The sequence below is a fragment of the Ochotona princeps genome, chromosome 26 (genome assembly GCF_030435755.1).
Source record: "Ochotona princeps isolate mOchPri1 chromosome 26, mOchPri1.hap1, whole genome shotgun sequence".
Taxonomy (NCBI): domain Eukaryota; kingdom Metazoa; phylum Chordata; class Mammalia; order Lagomorpha; family Ochotonidae; genus Ochotona; species Ochotona princeps.
Window position 1 is genome coordinate 10,103,647 of NC_080857.1, and position 25,254 is coordinate 10,128,900.

A 25,254-nucleotide genomic window follows, 5' to 3' on the forward strand; every position below is an offset into this window, starting at 1 on the left:
ATTTTTATTGGAAAGTCAGATTTAAGGAGAGAAGGAGATACAGAGAGAAAGATCTTGCATCATCTGGTTCACTTGCCGAGTGGCTGCAACAGGCAGGGATGAACCAATCTGAAGCCAGGGACCAGAAGCTCCCTGTGTCTCCCACACAGGTGCAGGGTCCCAAGGCTTTGGGCCATCCCTGTTTTTTCCCCGGGCCACAACAGGGAGCCAAATTGTCCCTAATATTTTTGACAATTCCTTAAGACCCATTTTATCTTTAGAGAATATTCTTTGAAGCTAGGTATGTCTCCGGCAAACAATGTCACTAAACTTTAAGTTATGCAAAAATCTTACTTTAGATGTAATGACTTATGTTTTAGAACACTTTTCGTATTTTTCCATGTCAAAAGCCCCTGGAATCCTTTAGCACAACCAAAACTATTGATTTGTTTAGTGAAATGTATGAATGTTCAAGTAGTAGAACTGATCTTAATTCAAGATGAAGAGTAGCCCATGACCCACAGGACATACTTAATTTAAATGTCAATTCCGAATATAATTGAGTAGTTAATCATATAATTGAGTAGTTAATCGTATCTAAAGACCTTCTTAGTTAGATCCTTTTCTCTCTATATGTATGAATATGTGTATGTATGTTTGTATGTATGTATGTATGTATGTATCTGTCTCTCTGTCTCCCTCTGCTTCACAATGTCCTCTACTAATTTTAGACTTTAGAAATTACTGAAGAACAACTGAGCCTTCGCTCAGGTGCACAGAAGAGTATTTGTTTATTGAAAGGTTTTCAGGGGCTCCGAGGTTCAACATGAAGGTGAAGAAGGGGACTTGGGGATCAGGCATGGATCAAGGCAGATTTGAAGGCTCTGTGGGGAGATTTCAGAAAGAACATTCTAAGTGATAACGTCACTGGCAGGAAGTAATAGAACAATCATTTGCTTTCATTCTTGTAGGCCTCATTCAATAGAAATTGGTAGTAAATATAGCAGTACAAGTAGTGAGATTGGATGCTTTGCCAAACTATTTCTATTTTCCTACTGGGTATTCGGTCAGGCTACTTCTCAACTTGTTTGCAGCCATGGGATTAAGTTTTGTCCAGTGGGATGGGTAGAAGTGACATTGGTTCTGTACTACCATGTAAAATCCTCCTGGGGACATGCACTTTCTCCAACCTGCCAGTGATCCCATGAAAACTCCCAAGAATGTACAGCATGACTTTGTCTAACAGTCACCTGCTTTCTATTTATACAGATATATTTAAATTATATATTTTATTTATACAGATATATTTTAAATTTCCAATGTGCTCTCAAAGATTATGACAGGTCATTTTGGTTACATCTGTACTCTGTTAAATGAAAAAAAAGAAAAACACTCCTGTGGACTTGGGTAATGCTGCAGTGTTTACTTTCCAAACATTCGACAAGTTCCTACTTGTATTTAATTTAATCCACTTAATTTCCATATATACCCCATAACAAACCATTAACAAGTAGTTCCTGGGTTGGAACCAGTTAATGAGTTGGCATTAGCATGAGGACGAAACTTTGAACAACACTGATGTAGAAAAACAGATTATTACAGTGGAAGGAGTCTAGGTCCTCCTACTATTTGGAGTGAAGTTGCTCAGGGAAACTGCCTAGCCAGACAGGGGTACATGTGTCATTCCTTTCATAAACAACAAGGAAACCTTTATTTTTCATTTCTCCTTTGAGATTTTGGGGGAATGTAGGGGTTGGCAGAACCTTACCAGTAAAGCTAATTACTGATCAGGAGTGCTTCCCTCTCTTCATAATCATTGAAGCTAAGTGAACATGGGCCTGGCTTGGTAGCCTAGCGACTGGGGCCCTCGCCTTGCATGCACTGGGACCCCAAATGGCCACTGGTCCTAGTGCTGGCGGCCCCACTTCCCATCCTGCTCCCTGCTTCTGGCCTGGGAGAGCAGTCGAGGATGGCCCAAAGCCTTGGGATCCTGCACCCATGTCGGAGTCCCAGAGGAGGCTCCTGGCTTTGGATCAGCTTAGCTCTGACCATTGTGGCTCAGGTGGAAGATCTTCCTCTCTGTCTCTCCTCCTCTCTGTGTATCTGACTTTCCAATAAAAAATTAAGAAAAAAAAGCTAAGTGAACAGGATCCAGATGGAAATAAGAGGAAAGCCTCAGATCAAAGAACTTGGAAACAGAAGGAAAAAGAAAATGCTGCTTCTTTTCATAGCACATTTCCCCTCTATTACTCAAATGGTATACGTAGTCCTCCCCCCATTTTGCGGTAGCCCTTAAGAAGGATTGCTAAAGATGTAAGGGAGACTTTTCAACGTGGTTCAGCCTCTGTTGTCAGAGGGTAGAATCTTGTATTATCTGTGCAATACAGAAATGGGAATCTACTGAGGAATTGGAAAAAAAGATTAATTTTGTTATTTTTTCGGGATGAAGAACACAAACACATGGCCAAAGCCCCATATGGTTTTGGTGAATCACAGGATAGTTATAAAGTTAATGTCCCCACATTAGCTGTTTTAAGGCCACATGGTTTTATTGTTTGGAATCCCTTTAGCCCACATCTTTATACAGGTAGAGTGTTCGAGCAACAGTGAGTTTCCCTGGGCCTGCTGTCACAGGACAGTTCTCCAGGTGACCATTGAAAGACCCAATTTTTACATTTCCTGCTTGTTCTTTTCAACGTTATCTGCAGGATGTGCCAGGAAAGCAGCATCTTAAGAAAGGGAGGTACAGGCCTGAAGAGCCCCCACTCTGTTCCAGTTGCTCTTAGAAATAGGATGTCTTTTACTGTTTTGGCCTAGCATCTCATTGTTCCCTAGTGTATGAAACTTTGACAGAGCTACTTTCTTGGATCCCTCAACTGAGGTTAAATGAGGCACATCCAGGCAAGGACTCCCATCTGAGCCAAGTTGTTTTCCTGAGTCTCGGGGTACCATATCTTGTTGTCTGTCAGTAAGACATTCACATTCAGTTGGTGCAGTGTGTTGCAACCTGTGCTTCAGCTCACGGGATGCAGACACGTAGGGAAACAGTACCCAGCAAGCCTGCTGCCCCGGGTCCTCCATGCTCAGGACACATTCACTCGACTCCAGCTCTGATCCACTTTTGGAGGTCACTAATCACAATCATTTTTAACAGTTACATTGTTCAAAATTCCACTCTTGGGAGAAAACCAGCATGGTCTGCATCCAGCAATGACCAGCATGGCTTCCAGGATGATGACAGTGTGCAGTAATCTCTGTCCCCACTGAGAGAACACAGCAAGCCTATGACACTGGGTCAAAATTGTGTCCAAAACTAAAATCTGCTTTTTAGTGATTTGTCTGTGCTATAAAAAAAGATCAATAGTGATACAGCAACATTAGCAATTGTGAAAGAATTAAATGAGAAAACCTGTGTAAACCAGCTGCCAGAATGGCTTGTCCATTTAGTCAACAGTAAATATTACTCAGTAGAGTTATCAGTATAACTTTTTGTATCACCAGAGCTATTAGTTGCAATGAATGATGACACAAAAGTGAGCATTTTCTCTCTTGTCCTATGCTATGGTGCCTTTTGATGCTAGCCCATGGTTTCTCTTTGTCTACCTGCAGCGTGTTTGCTTTTGAGCACCTGAATCTATTTCTGTGAGTCACCCACTCTTTCTCATAACATCTGTCCTACTAACATATGAGGAACTGTGTTCCCTAGAGTGAATGTAGATATACGAGAGAAAAACTTGATAATTTCTTTTATATTTTGCCAATCAGTAGTGCTATTAATTAATGTTTGATGTGAAGTACAATGCATATTCCTGCTAGTAAAGTTGTGTACAAGAAAAATTGTTTTTCCTGAACATCATAGCCAGCAGTTATGCTTCTGTTCGGTGATACATTGTGCCTCCATGGCTCTTTCTGATGAGAAGGCTCATGACTTATAGTGAAAGGCCATAACAGGCTGTATTGCAGTTATTAGCATATAAATGTTCATCTCGGTCATGAATGTGTGTAGTCCTGAAATATACTGCCATCTGAGTAGAGTTGTGCAATAGTATGTATTGTAGAGCATTATAGCATCTATGGTGACATAACATTTATGGTTCAATGATCTTTCCCAATATTGGTGTCATATTTCCCTCCAAACATTGTGAGGATACACTTTCGTAAACTTGGTTAAGAGTCAAAAAAGGTGTTTTTGCCTGCACATGGAAATAGCCCTAGCCGTTTCTCCACCGGTAGGAATACACTGTATGTACTTCTGCTTTAAATATAGTCTACTGAGACATACCAAATGGTCTATACATTTTTGACTGAATTAACTGACCATTTGACAAATGATTTCAGAACTTGCCTTTGAATCCTAAATTTGTGGAACCCAAAAGGCTTTGTGTATGGCCTTCTATGTCAGTAAACATAAATTATGTCATTCTAGACATCTTATCTCTAATGTAGACAAATTTATCTTAAAAGTAGGACCTTTAGGATGTACTGTTGTGTCTTCAGTGCTTAAAAGTTAGCAGTGTGTTGACACACACAAATTGGAATAGACAGAGAACAACAAGGAAAGCTTGGAAACAGACAGGAAATGGTCAGCGTGGACTCACACATGCCTTTCTAGGTAGGACACAAGGATTAGTTACTCTTCACTAAGGTATTGAAGATTTCTCTGCACACCCCTCCTAAAACTGTTCTGCACTGCAACTGTTGACACATGCCTTGTTACAGTTATAAGCCAGCTTAGACTATCCCAAAATCTGCCAAGTTCAGCAAAATAAAACTTCAACACTATAAACTGCTGAGTGCTAAAATGAAAATAGTCACAAGACAGCTGAATAGTACCCTATTGCCATTTAAAGGTGTATAGCAGCCGGTTCTGTGTATAAATTAAAATTGAAATGTCAGTGAAGTAGTCACAGGATGTGGTTAAGAACTTGCATTTTTTTTAACATATTTGTTACTCAATACCATGTCAATTAATTCCATAATGTTGTAAATTGATGTTGATGGTATGTTGGGGCTTTTAATTGATAGGGATGATATTCTGCCAGCTCTGCTTTCAGACCAGAGATGGTCTCCCCAAGAAACCGTTGAATTTATCTGAACGTTAAGATGCTGGACTGTATGCTTGCAATGAAAGAATCTTGACTGAATTTGATCTGTAATACTGCAACAAGGTGGAGGAATCCACCATGGGGGGAGGGTACGGGGAGGGGTTGGGGGGATCTCAGAGCCTGTGAGACAGTGTCACATAATGCAATGCAATCAATAAAAAATAATATTAAAAAGAGTTAGCAGTGTGTTGAAAGGATTTATAGGTGAGTAATCATGTCGTAGTTTGTAATAGCTTTTTAAAAGTCTCTAATGATGATTTTTTTTTTTAAATTTTAGCAAGGTTGTAATGAGTGGGTGAGACTAAAGAGCCCTGGCAAAGCAGCTGCAGCTTTGAGGTAAAAATTCTGTGTTTGTTGTCATGTTCTATTATCCATAACCTGTCACTATTACCTAACTGTAATCACCTTCATGGTTGTCATTTGACTTTGTTGGTTTTGTGCTGCTATAACAGAATAATGCAGATTGGATTTGTTTTGATGTGTTTCTCAAAAAGTTCCTGTGCTGGGAGCGGGGCAATGTTGAGAGGTGGTGGGACCTTTGAGACGGGCCCTGGTAGGACTTACCTCGCTGTTGCCTCCTCCTTGCTTGGGCATTCTGTTTTGCCCTGTATCACTTCCTCTCCTGCAATTGTTCTGCATTCTACCATGAGACAGTGCAGGTGTGAAGGCCGTTGCCAGAGCTTTTGCAATATTGTTTGGACTTCCAGCCTCCCAAACTGTGAGCTACGTCAACTTCACGTATTTGGTTATGGTGATGAAAAAGGGGCTAACACGTGCCTTTACCACCTGTGGCCCCACTGCCAACACGGTTGCTTTAAGAACTGCGTTTCCAGCACAGGAGTTTTGATGGACAGAGTCAAGCCGTAGCATCTGATTTGTTTCAGCATTGGCAATCCCCAGTTAATCTCTTCCATTCTGTACCAGTGTGTATCCTAATTTTAATCTTAAGCCACCATTAATCTAGGAGATGCATAGAAATTTTGGGTTCATATAAGTTCTTATCCTTTTAATTTTATAGATAAAGAGTCTTTCAGGAAAATTAATTTGGAGATTCTTCATAAAGTAAAAATAGATTTATTATGCAGTCCAGGAACCCATTGTCCATAAGAAATTGTGTCATTTTAAGTCAGTAATTGCACTGTCATATTCATTTAAACATTATTGGCTACAACTAAGGTGTGGAAAAGAATTCATTGGCAAAGGAATGAATAAACAGAACCAGATGATGATAGGGTGGCTGACAAAACTGTATTTTGGTTTGGTTGATAGTTGAAATTGTTTATCTTATAGTAATTCCAAGCTTGCCATTATTTTGTATCATTTTTCTGGATTTGTACTTCATTTAGAGTGGAAAAATATAAAATTCAGCTATGTGATTAAAAAAGAGAGTATGATATATATATATGCATGCATATATGTGTGTGTGTACAGTGTGGGATATTATTCAATTGAGAATGGCAATACTGTCATTCATGGCAACATAAGCCAATCTGGAGAGTATTTTCTAAGTGAAATAAGTCAGACTCAGAAAGACAAATAATGTGCTTATGATATTGTGGCATCCAGTTGTGGGATAAAATGTCAAACCTATAAGCAGAGAGCAGACCTGTGTCTTACAGGTACTGGGACATGCGGTATAAAGAGGTGGTAGTCAAGTGGCATAAATGTTCAGTTGTGCCATTCACCAAGTAAGGAGTAAGAGCAATAGGTTACTATGGACAAGAGTATTATGTTACCCTAAGTAATCTGGTTCTTCTGTACTGATGCATGCATTAGACATTTCAACACGTACCCTGCTCTGAATGTATGTACATGGCTATGAATGTTTCTCCTTAATAGTTCACATAAGAATTTAATTTCTTAGGTGGTTCCTTTTACATCATCACATGAGATCAAAGGAAGATAGCTATTTTCATTATGCATCTTTTAAAAAAGAAAAGTAGATATTGCAAATGCATCCCTTTATTGTTCTTGTTATATATCCTGTGGGTTTCAGAATAATGGTTCCATTAGAGGCTTATGTGTGTCCTGAACCAGAGAATGGTCAGTCATTGGCAACAGTCACATTTCCCACACCTCTCTAATGGCCGGTGGCCCATGTTGTAAATTAAACAGGAGACATAGGGAAAGCAGAAAATGTGAACCTCTGCTTTGACTAATTTAAAAGGTGTTTCATAACATTGACCCTGAATGGGGAAATACTTGCCAATTGCCACAGGCCCATAGTACAAAGTGCAGAGTGTGTATGGGTTTTAGTTTTGGGTGCTTTAGTTTTTAGACTGTCATTAATAGTTTGGATGGTGACCAGACACAATGACAGACATGGGGACCATAATGAGTGGTTAAATAAATGTTTGTGGGAAATGGAATGGCTTTGCTCAGAGAAGGGAAAATTTCAGGAAGACTTCAAGTATGTCTTCCAATGCTCGTGAGCCTGTGAAGAGGAACTGACACTATTCTGTTTTAAAGGCTCCTAATTTGAATCCTGATAAGAATTACTGGTGTTAAGGCTTGATATAAGAAATTGTATCAGGAAAAATTTAAAAAAATAAAAAATTATTGCCCTAAATGAAGTAGTTGAAGATAATTTACAAGTATCAATAATGCAATAATCTCCTCTTCAAAGAAATACTCTCTATTCCAAACTATTCGTTGGGGAAGATCAAAGCCCCACCGCCCTGGGCATGTGGTTATAAACAGGTTTACTGGGTAGCAGGGTGATCCTTCTTTCTCACAATGAACCTGTTCTCTCTCATGGCTCTGCTGTCCTGCTGTTGCTCCATACCTGTAAATATAAAGAAATTGAGAGGTCTAGTGACATAGCTCAGCTGTCACACTTCAAGGAATAGATCCAAGGGAAATAAAAGCCCTCTGTGAAGGAGTTCGTGCGTGTTCAGTGCAGCACTGTTCACAACAGCGAGTTAGGACGTCAGCCTGCTTGGCCCTCAGTGGGCTTACACATCAGATAAAGAAAATTTTGTCCCTATGCAAAATATTACATAACCTTGTAAATGAAGAAGTTTTGCTGTTTGTAACAGAATAGCTCCCATGATGCTGTGTGAAAAGATAAATGCCACATGTTTTCTCTCATATGCACATTGACGTGTATGTACATAGCACAAAGTTATGTTGGCTACAATACATATATAGCAAAATATAGATGCTATATAGACATTTATAAGTGTTACCTCCACCCAATTATGGCCTTCGCACGATAACATACAATCTTTTCTCATTTTATCGTCTTTGTCACAAATTCTACGGTATGAAACAAATGTGGAAAAATAACTAATTTTTTGTTTATTCCTTGAATTCTGCTTTATACTTGTAGGTAGTATTTGACATATTTAATAATTAAAAAGCAAAACCAGAAAGGAAAACTGGGGGATATTAACAAAAGAATGTTTCATTCCTTCAAAGGCATGATCATGTACCTGACACATGCAAATCACCATTGCCTGGTACAAATACATGTAGCCCCTCGGGTGCTTGTTCTTATGTATTGGTCCAACACCCGGATACTTTCATGTGATGTTTTGTGCATTTTCTAATGGAAGAAAAATCAGAGAAAGAGTCAATGAAGATAACATCAAATGCTCTTTTTTGAATTGTGCAGCTCCATGTTTTCCCTTCTAACAAGGTGATATGGGCTGACTGCAAGATGTGATCTAGCATTACCTGCCCTGTTTTATGATTTCCACTTTAGGGTGATGTATCTGGTTGATAACCTGATCTACACAACCCTAAAACCACGTTGCAAAACATATTAAAATGCACCCTTATGATACTGGGAACTTGTATGATAATATTTCCACTGAGAAACTTGACTGTAATGTGTTGGTGAACTTTCTTAATTGGGAGTGTCAGGGGTCACTTGTGAACGACGTTAGAGCTAACAGCTCCACTCTGCTGACTTAATGCATCTTCTGTTTCGTGAAATCTCCATCTGTTGCTCAGGCAGGTTTCCTCAGTGAGCACTCTTTGAATAGAAGTTGACGTAAGTGATTTGTTTAGAGGCTGTCTTGCTGTAGTGAGTGCAGATTCATTCATGTACAGTTGGCTTAGCAGTTTTTCTGCTTAGGCTGTGCCCGTGTAGAGATCTTCTCTAGGAGAGAATGGTGCTTGGGGAATAGGATGTATTATATATAACTGTATATTCTAGGCCCTATTTTTTCACTAACTATTGGAAATTGCAAAAATTACTGGAAATGCCGAAATTTTATTCTGCAGAACTTTCTTAAATCCACTTCAACTCTGAGAAGAAAGGATATTGTAAAGAACATTTTGAGAACTTCAGAACCACAAAATACTAGTTTTAAAAAGGAGGGGGTACAATTTCTGCTCAAGTCTTTGAAGGAATGAATATTGTTTTGGAATTTATAAGAAAAACTGTATTGGGTAGAATAAAGATAGAATGAAGCCTTCTGTTCTCACTTCTTTTGAATTGAAAAGAAACAGAGAAAAAAGTTGATGTCTCCCAGAGTTATTCATTCTCTTGGCAGAGTAAATGAAAAGCAAGGTTGATTTGGCTCTATCCATTCCTTTCAAAAAGCAGCGTAACCCAGGAAGGCATAGATGCGGTGTGGGAATGTCGTGTTGAAAGAGTTCTTAGTTTCTGTCAAGAAGGAAGTGTGGCAAAGAAAACCTCTTCAGCCAGCCCTGGGTTATTTGCGGACTCCGGTGGGGTGTTCATTCTCGCTCAGAACCGCCACATTGTCTCTGTGGGTTGACGATAGGCAGCTCATTGCTCTTAGTCTCCAAACCAAAGTCAGCTTATGTCAATCTTATTTCATTTTCAGCTTTTTGTGAAGCCATTCCCTTCATTATTTTTGACACACATTCTTAGATTAGATCCATATGTGTATTAATTCCAAGAGAAATCCAGTGGAAATCAGATCCAGGCAATTTATGACTCCTCAATCCCTGGAAAGATTATAGAAATCTTTTAATAATAAAATACAATATGCATTTATTCTAGAAATTTTTGTTCACTTATCTTCATAATCATAAATTATTTCATACCTAATTACAAACAGGCAGACTGAATAATTGTCTTCATTGAGGGATGTATGACGCTGAGAAAATATAGCCTTATTTTATAAACCTTTTAATGTTCAAGCTATAAATATGTCACAGCTAAGGAGTACTGCATCTTTAAGTGTATTAAAGTCACTCTTGTGTAACCAAACATAATGGGATTTTTAAATGAATTATAACTAAAGTACTTAACAAACAACTTTTTAAACTTTCAACATGTGTAAAGCTATTTGAAACTGTCCTTTTCGTATTAAATGCCCCAAAGAATATTTCATTCTTAGCCATTTGACAAAAAAATTTATGTTCGTGGTAGATTTTTCAAACTACAGATTTAGCATGAAGTCAATGAGTTGATAAGAAACTCAGTACCTGTTCTCCCTTTAGATATGCAAGGGATTACCCCAATGAAGTGTCAGAGCTCTGTTTATATTTGGCAGAGTTTTGGAACAAGATCAGTGCATATGCATTTAATTTAGTAAGAGGATTGTCCATCTGTATTCTGGTTCTTGGGAATGAAGTAATGAAGTTGTAAAAGCACAAACCCTTTCCTTCTGTTTGAAATCTCAATTCATACCACAGAATGGCTGGCTAGCCTTGGGAAAATAAGAGTTTTGAGTGTTGATCCATTCATTCATTCATTGCATTATGTATCTGATTTCATAATAATGACAGGTTATAAAGATTGGTTCATATAAATTTTTAGTTGACAACAAGATTGGTTCCTAAATTTCCAGGAAAAGCAAGGATATTATCTTTTTCCATAACCACTATATCCTGGACAATAGCACAAGCTCAAAGAATGTTGCTTGAATGAATGGGTGAGTAAATAGCTATCTATTGAGCTATTTCTTGTTAGAAATTGGAAATACAAGGTCAAAGAGGTTATGCTCTCAAGGAACCCATGCTTTGAGGGAATGGCTCCATCAGCCTGAAAAACTGGTGAGCCAATAAGAAAAACATCTCTTATCAAAGCACTTCTTCCTCCTCTCTTGCATATTGAATAGGCAATGGTGTGACTTAGTACAAGATATTCTGCCAGAACAAATGGATCCAGTATTCTCGGCCTGGCAGCTCCATGGGCAGATTGAATGGTCTTGGATCCTGTCTTAACTTTGGGAGGAAGGACCTTATCACCCTAAATGTGTGTGTGAAAACATTGCAATATTGTGTGTGTGGGAGAGAGAGAGAGACAGAGAGAGAGAGAGAGAGAGAGACAGAGAACGCTGTACCTTTTTCTAACAGCAGTGTATCATATTGACCACTCATCTGTCAAAACATATTGCAGGAGACAGTCGGTTCAGGGATGTGAATGACAATGCAAATGTCCCTGTTATTGAATCTTCTTTAAAGTGTTTAATGTTTGAAACCTGGACACAGATTAAAGTTTCCTATTGAATGCATGCTAAGGTTCTCACTGTATGTATTGTGGATCTATGGTTAAAAAAAACCAAACTTTTGAACTTGGGCAGTCCACAGATCTCAGCTGTGATTCTAATGAGCTAATAAAAGCTCGGGCACAAAACTAAATTATTAAGCCATTCCATTCTAACAATGAGGTTTAATCTACTATACGAAACAAAACCATCCATATTCCAAAGATTTGTTATACCATTTTAAAAAGAAAAAAACTTCTTTCTTTTTGTACCTCTAATGAATATGTATTCTAAATTCAAAGTATAAGTGTGGGTAACTGATAAATATTTGTATGACATGATTTGTAGATAATAAAAATCTCTAACGGAGGGAATTCTAACTGAAGTAAGAGGATGAAGAATGTTGTTTTATTTCCGTCTCCTTGTTTTCCTTGTAGTTGAATAAAAGCCAGCTACTTCTAATTGTTCAATGGTATTCTGGTCTCTTCAGCAGCATTAGGAAATATAAAGCTGATGTGAAGGGAGTGCCATGTTTTACACTTCATCTTTCTGAGATTGCTTCAGGGAGTGTGGTTATTGTGTCTAATAAAATTTATACTTTGTGCATATTGGGATGAGAGAGAGAATACTTTACTGCAGTTATTTGAGATGCTGGGTTGCTACCTTAGATTAAAGACTACAAAACAGAACAAAGTTAAAGAAGTAGGGTTGGTGGTCCTGCATGGGATGGCCATCTACTGGTATTTGCCAAAGTTGGTCTCCATGGGAACATTTCATTATGCAGAAGATTTTTGCTTAAAATGATACCCCCTTTTCCTCTTATAAATATTTCCTTATTTCTCTATTCATTTCTAATAAAAATGGTTTTCTACTGCTGTCATGCAGCAGAAATGCTAGAGACTGCTGTAGATCTCATGTATTGTTTTGTTCATGATATCTAGAGCTAAAACATGCAGGGCCTGTGGAAGGGTGTTGGTGAGAAGTCAATGAGAGTTTGTTCTTATGCCAAGAGGAATTCTTAAGTGGTTATATTGTTTGCTAACTTTAAGAAATGCATGTTGACACTCTTGCTGTGATGCAGTGTATATTAAGCTGAAGCTCGTGTTGCTGGCAACCCACAGTGTAGTGTCGCTTTGAGTCTCAGCTACTCTAGTTCCAACCCAGTTTTCTGTTCAAGTGTCTAGGGAGGCCGTGGGTGATGACCAAAGTGTTTTGAACTATGCTACACATATCTGAGACCCCGGTGGTATTCTTGGATTCTGGCTTCCACCTTACCCAGCCCTGGATGTTGTAGATATTGGGGAGTGAACCAGTGTATCGAAAAATCTGCTTCCCTCTTTGTCTCTCTCTTCCTCTCTCCACTTCAAGTAAATAAATCCATAAAAAATAAAAATGCATTTTTTTTCTTTTAAAATCAATGGATTTTAAGTTATATATGAATTTAATATAGTGAGTTAGCTGTGGTGGCACACTTGGTGAACACAATTGTATCAGCTCTTATCATTTTCATGTGTGTATTCGACACAGAAGGAGAATAAGGCTCCCATAATACTTCCAAACCACTGGGGAGAACAGAGAAAGTTCTTACTAGTTGCTTGTTTGATTCAAAGTTGATCCACTTCCTAATTCACTGTATGTTGATGTTTTGAGCCAAAGGCCTTGGCAGGGGATGGTGATGCGCTGTGTGAGCTCCGTGCCCTGTCGGAGACTTGGCGCAGGGACAGTGTGTTTCCCTCATTTCTGTGCATATGGTGTGAGGGGCAGGTTCCTTCATCTTCTCTGCCAAGTCTTCTTCCCTGTGCAGTAGGAGCTTCCTAGTTTCTGTCTCTAGGACAGAGTGATAAACAGTGTCATCCAAACAATTTTTCTTCACCTCAGACAGCATGATATTGGGTTTGGAGTGTACAGTCCCCATCCAGAGTGCCAGCTTCACGTTGGAGCATTTCCATGTACTAGCGTCCATCTAGAAGTCAGTTTTATGAATCCCTCTGTATGGGGATATGTGCGCCTCTGGAGTGGGAACTGCCAGTAGGACAGGCAAGGAACAGGATGAGTATAACAGAACTCGCAGTTACTGTTTCTGTTCACTCATTAGTTGACTTCTTAATCCCATAAATACAGATCACCAGCTGTATGCAAGGTAGTGTGCTGGGGTCTAGCCTCTACTGGTTAAAATCAGCAAACTTGGCACACAATGCATTAAACACCCCTGTCAACGTGTTCATTTATTTGCAAGAAGGTATGTGTGTGTATATATATACATATGTATATATATACATATGTATATATGTGTATACAGATATATGTGAATATATATGTATAGGTGTGTATATACAAACACACACATATATACATACACACATATATACACACACACATATTCACATAGACACATACATAGAGAGATTTTCTATATGCTGTTCACTCCCCAAATGCCTACGCCAACCAAGGCCAGGCAGAATGATACCAGGAACCCAGAAGTCCATCTCGATCTCCCGTGTGGTTCACAGGGACCTGAGTCCTCTGCCTTACCTGGTGCTTCCCACAGTGTGTCTTATTAGGAAGGTGGGTCGAAAGTGGAGTAGCTGGGACTTGAATCAGACACAGAGCCAAGCATCTGACCCTTTCTCACTCACTCTCCTCTCAAAAAATTCCCTAACACCCCAAACCAAAAAAGTATTTATTTTTTATTGCAAAGTCAGATATACAGAGAGGAGGAGAGACAGAGATGAAGATCTTCATTCAAAGATTCACTCCCCAAGTGGCCACAATGGCCTGAGCTCAGCCAATCCGAAGCCAGGAACCCGGAGCCTCTGCCAGGTCTCCCACACAGGTGCAGGTTATCAAAGATGTGGGCCGTCCTCAGCTGCTTTCTCAGCTGCAAATAGGGAGCTGGATGGGAAGCAGGGCTGCTGCAGTTAGAACTGGCACCCATATGCGATCCAGGTGCATTCATGGCGAGGACTTTAGCCACTAGGCTACCATGCTGGGCCCTAGCACCCTGTGTTTTAGTGGTAGTTTTTGATATTGTGTTAATTATGAGTGCCATGAGAATGCACAGTGACTTTAGAGAGAGTACATGGTGAGGAGTTGGATTAAGAAGCACCTTGTAAAGAGGGGAACCAACTTTTTTAATGCCATTTTTTAAAGACTTATTTATTCTTATTGGAGAGGAGTCATATTTACAGCGAGAAGGAGAGTCAGGGAGGAAGATCTTCCATCTGCTGGTTCACTCACCAAATGGCCGCAATGGCCGGAGCTGAACCAATCTGAAACCAGGAGTCAAGAGCTTCTTCCGGGGTCTTCCACACGGGTGCAGAGTACCAAGGCCTTGGGCCATCCTCAGTTGCTTTCCCAGGCCACAGGCAGGGAGCTGGAAGGCAAGTGGAACAGCCAAGATGCAAACTGGTGCCCACATAGGATCCTGGCATGCAAGGTGAGGCCTTTAGCCACTAGGCTACTGCGCCAGGCCTGGGAACCAGCTTTTAAACCGACTGTTTACTTCTTTGAATGCCAGAGTTTTCCCCATTTGCCCAAATAGCCAGAGCTGTCAGGCCAAAGCCACAATCCAAACCTTCATCTTGGTCTCCTAAACAGAGAGCAGAAGGCCAGGGCCGTTTTTCCTAGGCCTTTAGCAAGGAACTAGATCAGAAATAAAGCAGCCAGGACAAAAACTTGTACCCATATGGGATGCTGTCATCGTAGATTTTGACACTCTGTTGTGCCTTTCACTACGGATTGCAGCTTTACCTACAGTGACAAAGTGCTACCCCCTAAAAGGGAGTTGACTTTACCACTAAGGGATGAAACTCTACCTTCAGGGCCTTTCTGATGCATGAACTTCTTCCAAGTCCCTGGGTATATTTTTTTAGTGTGAGTTAACAAGGCACCCTAAAATTGTGTAGGATTCAGGTCCAATGAAATGTGTGACGAACAGGCGTATACTGATGGAGTGGAAGAGCTAGCCAATACAGGAGAGGCTGTTGTGCAAAGGCAGAAAGAGCTTCAGAGCTCAAGGTACATGTGTAAGGCCCTTGAGGAGAGCAAGAAGAGAGGTGATATAAGACAGGCACTGAGGGTGGAATGTTGTCACATCTCGATGAGTAAACAAGCTGTTGGAGTTTGTACTAAGTTGGTGCTAGGGTTTCAATTACATCTCCGCAAAAGAACAGGTTAAGACAGTCCTTCAAAATGAGGTCACACTAGGAGAAAAGATGCATTATTTTATAGTTAGATTAAATTTAAGTCAATAAAGTGGGTTCTACTTAATATGAGCTATTTCTTTATCGAGGAGGAAATTCTCACACACAGACACCAACAGACAGAAAATAAATGAAAACACAGGGAGAATGGCATTTGAAGCTGGAGAGATGGCGTGATGCATCTTTGAGTCAAAGAATACGGATAACTGATGGTAACACCTCACAAGCCTCAGATTCAAGGAAAGATGAGTCTACATATTTTAGAGAAATCGTGGTTCTGTCCAGCACCTTGATCTCAGACTTCCAATGCATAGCTGGCATTTTAGGCTAGCTGATTTATGGCACTCTAGCAGTTCTAGGAAATAAACAGGGATAAGAAACCTTTGAAAGATTTTTTGGCTGTGATCTACGTTGTTATGGCTGTGAAGTACTAGGGAAGCAAATACAATGGGGTTGATTTTTGTCCATTGATTGGATGGAATTTATTAGTGGTTTGGATGTGGGGAGCAGGGGAAGTATGTGATTAGAAAGGGTTAAATCCTTTACATTTTTATTCTCTTCCCCTATAATGTGGTCTGTCATCCAGCTGAGATGTATTCTGGGGGCCTCTGAAATCCTGGCTCACCAACTTGGTGGCACCATTTCACTTAATAATCTCTCTTGTTTATTAACTTCAATAGTGCTGTATCATTTAGTTTCCATGCTATGAGGGAAGCTATTATGCCAGATGGCTCCACAAATAATTATCTTTATATGTACATAAGTGCTTTATTTATTTTTGCCAATTACTAGTGCATTTTTGTACCCATTAAAACCCTAAAGCTCTACCAATAGCCACCTAAATAAGGCCCTATAATCTTGAAGGAGAATTTAGTATGTGGCTGTTGAGCAACTAACGTCTCCCCAGCTACACTACTGTTTCAGTCATTGAGAGTTTAACGGAGGAGAAAATCAGAATATATTGATTTCCTCCTCTTCCCCTTAGAAGAAGCATTCCACATTGTTTTTATGATGTTTCCAAGCACACGTGATAGTGCCTTTTAATGCATTTGAGAAAAATCAGATGCATTAGGTGAATACATAGCCTGCCTTTACTTGGAATTGGTTCTGATTTAATATGAAGGCTTTGTTGGGCATAGAAAACAAAAGGAGATGAGGACAAGCTCTCCTTCCTCTGAAGGCTCTGCGTGTTGCCCTGCACACATGCACGCATGTACCTGGTGCCTGTGTGTGTGAGAACTCCAAAGGGTCAGAGTTAGGCATTTCTGTGTTGATTCCAAGAATGGTACCTAGCTCTGTCAACATCTTATCTTTGCTCACAGTTTCATAAGAGTGTTTGCATGTGAAGAATTCACTAGAAAGAGTTACTCATGGTTTTAACCCCCCTTAACCTGGTGCCAGATGCTGCTTCCTCATTTCCGTTTCCTTTCTTCTCCTAGTACCTTCCCCCTTCTTCCCCGTTGTCTTCTCATTCCTGGAAATCAAGGGTGGAGGGAGGGATACATTTTGGGAACCATGAGTATAAAAAGTGAATGAAGCTCACTCAAGCAGTGATGTTTTAGTCATGGACCAGAGGACATAGAGCAAATTTACGAAAAATTTGTAGGCAGACACATTGTTGGAATAGGGCACTGTGGTAGGTGGGTCTGAACTTTGGTTTATTTTTGACTTAACCCTTGAATTCTTTAATCTGTGAAAAAATGCAGATTAGAGTTCATGTAGTGAAAGTTAGCTGAAGTGTACGTGTGAAAGGATTTTATGAATTATAAAATATTAGCTCTCTGATGTCTGTGAGATATCCCTTGCTAGGAATGCCTACAATAAAGTCAGAAACGTCTCTATGCATTGACGTGGAAAGAATTTCAAGATTTGGTAGTAAGTAAAAGTGTGCTAAACAAAAAGCGGTCTGTATGGCATAATTTGCATGTGTTTGAATCTACTCAGTCAGAACAAGAGCATTGGAAAAATACATGCGTTTGTATCCACTGTGTAAGGAAAATATCGCAGGGACATGCACCAGCCTGTGGTAGTGTCTCAGATGCAAATCACCTCTAGGAAGCGATAGTGTATGGCAGCCTAAGGGAAGGTTTTTATCCATTGTACTTTCATATTGCATCATGAGAATGCTTTATGTATTACTACATTGTAAAATAAAATAGAAGTATCTTTAACTTTAAAACAGTTAACTCTTGGTATCTGGGGGGATTGGTTCCATGACTCTTGTAGACATCAAAATCCAATTCCTTTCTAGAATTATAATGATGTTGTGTCTGCATGTAATCTGTACAATCCCCCTGTTTTCTTTAAATCTTCTCTGGATTACTTGTAATACCTAACACAACGTAGATGCTATGTAAAGGGTTGTTATGATATACTGTTAGGGACTAATGATGAGGAAAGCATATGTACATATTCAGTTCAGACGTAGTGTTTTTCTGAAGGTTTTTTTTTTTTTTTTTTTTTATCTGTGGTTAGCTGAATCTATGGCTGAGGAAGCTGTGGGTCTGGAGAGCCAATTCTATAACCTTTGAGGCCCTGGACCTGCAGTGGAGGCGGAGACAAAGTTGGCTGTTGTCATCAGTCTTGGTCACATGTTCTTATTCATCAACCCAATCAGTCAATAGCAGACACTTCATTCCTTTATCTAAGGCACATTAGAACTCCACAAACCACAGGGAAATGTTCGTTCTCTTTGGAGTTGGCTTCCTCAGCAGTGTTTAAGCTCTGCTGACATCTTGGATTTTCAGGGGGAGTGAGTGGCTTCCATGGGGTGAAGATAGCACTACACGTAAAAGAGAATCTTGGTTCTATTCAGACACACCCGGGGGACAGGGTCTGACCATGAGACCCCGCTCTCTCCTGTCTTGTTTCCCCGCATGACTGGAAGTGTCCCTGTGACGTGAACTGCTGATGTGAATCCTGGAAAAGTTTTGCTTTCCTAATCAGAGCAGCTGCTCCTGCTCTTTCTCCCTCTGCTGCTGGGATGTAAATAAGAAGGTTGGGGCGGTAGCAGCCATCAGAGAACAGCAGCATGGTTGGCCTGCTTGCTGTGGAAGCTGTGGATAGGTGCTGCCACCTTCCTCCTAACTTCCTGTTCTGTTAGAATGTAAGCCACGCTGAAGTTGCAACTGAATGCCTTCATATTTGACATGAGAATGCATTAAAAATATCTGCAAACACACTTTAGTATGATTAAAAATAGTTCGCTTGCAACATATTGAAAGCTAATTTTACAAACACAATTTCTAGAGGACTCTTATCAGTTATAATGTAAAATCTTAGAAGGCCAAAGCAGAAAGATAGTTCCAGAGATTTAGACATGGTGTGAGGGTCAGTTTTGATTAGGATATCGGGCAGGATCATGCAACAGAAATATGTGGCAGTAATATGCTGTGGGCAGAAACCCAGAGGGAACTTCTCCCAAAGCTGGAGTTAGGATGATTTCCAAATATTTTTTTATTTTTGTTATTACTGATAAGGTTTCTGGATTTCAGACATGAAAATACTGGATGCCGAGTTGATTTTGAACTAGAGATTAAATGAATAACTTTTGCATTTCGGTATGTCTACAATCTATATTAGAATGTAAGTAGCCCTATGTATGTTTAAGTATTTTTCTTGTAATGTTTCAGACTTAAGAATTCTTGTTGAATTATGACTCCTTATGAAGGACTATACTATTGTAGCAACGTGGGGAAAACCTGTCAGGGGGGTTGGGAATTTGGGGGGAATCACAAATAAAATAAAATTTAAAAAAAAACCTTACAAATGTTTTAACTCATCCAAGTACTAATGGGTGTCTCAAAGTAAGTGCTTTTCCTTTTATTAAGATGCTAAAAAAATTGTTGTTTTTCTGAAATTCACATTTAACTGGGCATCCTGGATTAAATTTGGCAACCCAATATATACAAGCGTGTGGTAGAGTTCTATTCCTTGATTGTTCTCTAGTTCATGTATGAACTAGTTAATTTCTTCCTGAAAATCTAGTCTTGAAAGAGTTGTTGTCAACCTTATGCTCTGGGCTAAAGGAATTCACATTCTGTCTGCAGTTCTTGGCTTACTCCCCTTCTGTGCTCTGGGTTGCCTCATCTCGATTCAGAGTACTTGCTTCCTAACATCCCATTGGGCCATAAATTTGGCTTGTTCAGTAACTGACATGCAAAATCCTGATTATTAACAATGACATAGCATGCACATCAACTTCCAGGGCCCCACGTTTGTGTTCGGAGCAAACACTTAGAAAAATGGTCACCTTCTAAGCCTTCAATAAATGCAAGCTGATTTAAATTTCACATGACATCTAGTTAGGTAATGGGAAGAGTTTTAGAAACAGCAGGGTATTATTATGACAAAGACACACCAATGGGTCAAACTAAGTGAGCAAATGAGCTTAAAACAGGACCTTTGGTCTCTGAAAGTAGGTTATCACTGCTTGTAAATTAGTTTTTTTGAGAGGAGTTTGTTCCTTTCTCTCACCATGTGTGCTGTTGATTTCGTTTTACTGTCTATGCTCCCTCTTTATGTATTTAAAGATTAAAAAAAATGAATCGTGACATGTAAGACTTACTTAGACCCACTGTGGATCCTCTGGCTTGTTCTCTTTCATCCTTTCTCTAAGTCTGGTTGGGGGTTAGAAGTAGAGAGAGGGCTGCCATGGGAGGGGTAGAGGGAGATGGGGCAGGCTCAGGCCAGGGAACTTCAAATGGTTCCTCCCCCCAGTTGGTGTCACAGCTCCACTGCAGGGTATCAGGCGGCCTTATTGGAGCTTGAATGCCACTGTGATTATCGGATGAGCCACCGATGAGCTCTGCGTTTCATGCAGTTTGGCTTGGCAGTCTCTTTCACGTACATCTCTGCCTAAATTAGGATGAGAAGACATGTTGCGCTTCAGAGTCCTGCCAGGCTTTCATTAATCCTCTAGACACCGGCAGGAGCTGTCTCTCTCTTTCTCCTTTGCTTTGCCAGCCAAATGACACTTAAGAAAGGAGGTAGCACAGAACATGCTCCTCCGTTCCTGACAAACTTTCATAAATATGCCCAGCTGTTTCCCAGATCTCAGCTCTGTGCGGCCTGCAAATCACTGATTAATTTGCACACAGCTGCTACGGATTCAAGGGAGACAAGCTCCTGAGAAACATGGAGTGTTGCTGGTATTAAGCCTCTAATTTCCTTAAGTGAGAAGTTTCTAAAGCTGTTCAAATTGTCTTGAGGAGGCTGCAAAAGCCAGGCTCCCGGGCATCCTCTGGCTTGCCTGGCAGCCACGCTGTCATGCTGAAGAATCCACTTAACCATCGTGTTCGTGTGTGTGTGTGTGTGTGTGCGTGTGTACTAGCAACTGCCAAACCTCTTGAAATGTGGTTAGAAAACCCATTTGATGCATGGCCTGAAAAAAGAGACAGTGTCAGTTGTGGATAGAACCCTGAGTTTTAAAGTGTTTCACACTGGCATCATAAGTCCCTGCTTACCTTCTTAGCTTGGGCCTCTGGTACTTGTTTTTGTTAATTCAGCTTATATCAAAAAACCTTTGAGAGGATTTATTGAGTTAATATAGTCAATGGGAAAAATTTAAAGTATTTTCCTAGGCTGTTTCCTCATCCAGTTCTTCAGAAAAATTTTGGGTTATCTTGTTTTTTACAAAACACGATAAAGCATGGGGAGCAGTTTGGAAAGGTCTAGAAGATCTTTTGGAATTACATTGGGAAGCAGAGTGGCTTATTCTGCAAGGAAGCTTAGAGGGTTTTTTTTTTTTTTTTTTTTTCAGAATGATGAGAGGAAGAGGGAAGGGACCAGAATGGACTTTTTGAGAAAGCACTGGGGGATCTGGGAAAAGAGGAAAGCGATGGCCAATCGTGTCGCCTACACTTTGCCGTCTGGCCTAGGGTAGCTCAGCAAGAGGGGAAATTAGGGAAGATAACATCTTTCTGTGAACTGTGAATGTTCTGCAGTTTCTCAAATCTTTTTGGATGGTGGCAGCATTGAAGAGGTTGGGGTGTGGGCATGACTTGTGACCATAGCTTTGTTTTATGCTCACTGCAAGTCTGGGTGGGTGATGTCTTGGGGAAGGGGGTCCTGGAGAAAAGGTTGGTTTAAGCAGGGTGGAGAGGACTGCAGAGGCAGTGATGGGGACTCTTGGTGGCTGGGTGTCACATAGCTATTCCGTGGTGTCCTGAGATGGATGGATGGTGAGAATTGGATTCTTCCTCTCACAATTTCACCTGGTCCAAAACTGGCCACTGCAGCCACCTGGGGAGTGCGTCAGTGGGTGAAAGATTTCTCTCAACTTTCAAATACATAAATCTTTTGCTGAAATGTTTATTTTTTTATTTTTAAAAGGTAGAGTCACAGAGAAATGTGATCTATCTATATATATATATAGAAATGCGATATATATATATATATATATATATATATATAGAGAGAGAGAGAGAGAGAGAGAGAGAGAGAGAGAGAAGAGAAAGTGAGAAAGAGAACATATCTTTATTCTACTGATCTACTGCCTGTGTGCCCACAACAGCCAGGGATGGCTGGGCCAGGCTGAAGCCAGGAACTTGGATCTCCATAGAGGTCTCCCAAGTGGGTGCCAGGGGCCTGTGCACATACGCTATCGCCTGCTCCTTCCAAGTACGTTAGAAGGAAGCACACAGGATGTGAACTGATATGGCATGTGGGCAGGTTTCTCAGTTGGTGACTTAACCGACTATGCCACAACACCTGCCCTCTTAAATTCAGATTTGTGGATTGGCACGTGTTCCTCCATCTTCATACCCACTTACGAATTATTTTCTGTGCCTTATCCTCTTTCCAGTTAGGTTATAATCTTTATGAAGGCAGATGCTCTGTAACTCTTTTTCTTTTATCCTCAGCACCAAATACTCTACTGAACATAAATCAATAGCTTAGAATTATTAGATTGGACAGAGTTGGATGTCATGGTATATCTTGTGGATGATTGGCACAAGGTTATTTAAGATAAAAAGGAAAGAGGAAATAGAAAAAAGTGGAAATGGAGACAGATAACCATTAAATTTTCTAGAAAGATGAGCATCATCCTGGACTATATCTGAAGAATTTAGCAAAGTCAACGTAATATAAAAGAAAGTTCCTTGAAAACTTGATAAAAATACTGTGCACGGATTTCAGAATTTTTTTGCCCTGAAATAAGCTTATCTTTTAATTCAAAAATTTCATAAACATTTTAAATCCCTTGTATGCATTGGGACTATTAAATTTTTCTACTGTGGAGTCAAGCACCGATATTGTTATACCTGAGTCATGATTTGACTCAGGTGTTAGAAGTGGGGAATGTTATGGAGTGCAGCCAGTGATTGCTCCTTCACCTCTCCTTGTGTACTCTTCCTCCCAAGTCCTAATTCAGCTGGGATGTTGGATGCAGATGAATCCAATTAGTCCTTTTAGCTACAAGCCCAGTTCCTGTTCTTGCCCATCCCAATGAGTGCCAATTAACTCCTTAACTCACAACACTTAGGTATTCAGTCCTGCCCATCTGTGACTCACCTATCAGCTGAGAGGGGAGGGTATTGCGTTGCTGTGAAACCACGCCCCTCACAAGCCGCTTTAAAAGGCCCATGAAGCGGGAGGCCCCGCTCTCTTTCTGGCCAGGTGCTTCCGTTACTCTGGTACCTCGACTCTTGGCTGATCCAGAACAGGTAATCCCCTGAGCATGGTCCCTGGGTACTGCTTGGATGGGACAATGGATATATTAACATTGTTTTTGACTTGTGTACTGTCAGGAGTTCCAGGAGAGGTGAGGCCTAGCAGTAGTGGAATGTGGGCAGAGAAGCCAGGGAAAGAAGAATGCAGCTTTGTAAGTGTGTCCAGGTTATTCGTTGCATGTCTCTTAGGATAACTTATATTGTTGGGGGAGCTGGGATATAGGTCTTCAGTTTAACGGATGGACTTCAGGGTAATGACCGTTTGTTCCTGTTTGGATTGTTTGGTTGGATTGCCGTATGGACTTGTGGTCTGCTATTTCTCGTATGCTCTGTTATCACCAAGCTTGGTTAATGAAGACTCCTTAATAAAACCTTAGACATGTCTGGTGTGATCTTGCTCGCACCCTGTAACATTTGGAGGCCCCGGTGAGATAAGAAATCCCTGCTCAGGGCAGTGGCCATCCTGTGCTCTGGAACCAGGCTCAGTAGTCTGGGGAGGCCACTGTGATGGTTAACACGGCCCCAGCACCTGATCCTGGCTTTTTGCCTCACAGGATTTACACGTACCCTTAGGAGGAGTCGCTCAGTTCTGTAGGACCGGTCACTAGTGAGTTTTTACCCAGAAGTGGGGCTCACCCTCTGTTCTGATCTGATTCTGTTTCTGGGAGTACTCACAATGGGACTCATAAAGAAGGCTGGACGCGGCTTGACTTGAGTCTGGACCGTACAAGACGTTGTGCGGGCCATCTGGGTTAGGTGTCCCAAATTTTGGGTTCCCAACATCTGGTTACTGGATTGTGTGGCCACATGTCTGTCTTGCGTGTCTTTTTTGTTAAGTGTATGTGTGTTTTGCGAAAGAAAAGGTTTTGTTTTGCAGTAACAGCGCTTAGCCTCGGAACTCTTGGAAACCGAAGGTGGAATGAATTTGTAATCTTAATTCTTGTGCCTCTTTTTCCAGCTAGAGTTGCTTTAGGAAAATCTCGAAACTGCTAGCATGTGGACTGTCTTTGCTGATTGGGGAGTGTTAAGCCTTTTGATTGCTGCAAACTAGGTTTTGGAGTTTTCTGTAACATAATCATGTATATTTCCTGAGTCATCTTCGTACAGTTACTAAGTATAAATTGGGCAAAGGTAAAAGTTCGTTTGCATCTTTTTAAAGTAAATTTGTCACGCTCTTATTTAGAGGGACTGTTTCAAATTGCAAATCAAGGATATTGGCAGAATGAATATGGTTCATCGGAAGCAGGTGAAAAACGAGCAAACCAGTGTTTGGGTGAAGCCAGGTTTAAGTTCCCTTTCTGCCATTGAGGTCCCTCTAAAGAGACTTCAAGTTATTAACACAGCTGATGAGTGGCTATGTACATTTTAGATTTCTGTAATCCCTTTTCTGTAAAAATGCTGAGATGATGCCTAGAGAAGACTTAAAAATCTTACTTAAATCATGATCAAGTTAGTATTTAATTCCCCAGGTTGAAGCAATAAAACAGAATCTCTCATTAGCAGAAATCAAAACCCTTACCTATTCTAAAACTAGCAAAAGCGAAGTCCACGTTTGACAGCAATCAAGGGGAATCGCAGGTGAGGGAGAGATGGAGGATGCAGACAGGTGATTTGATCACCATTAGGATATTGAAGTCAGAACTCAATGTTGAAAGTTTCAAAGATGAGATTGGTAGCTGGAAAATACTAGTTTTTTTAACTTCATGTGGGTGAACTGAGATCAAGAAAGATGTTGTCTTTTAATAATGCTAGTTCGGTTACTATGGTGGGGTGGGGAGAGAGTTTGGCTATAAAAATGTTTATCTCATTAACAATGTGAGCTCTATAAGAAGGATGTCTAATCTTATAATGAAGGGACTAATTGCTTTTTGAAAGGATTTTAATC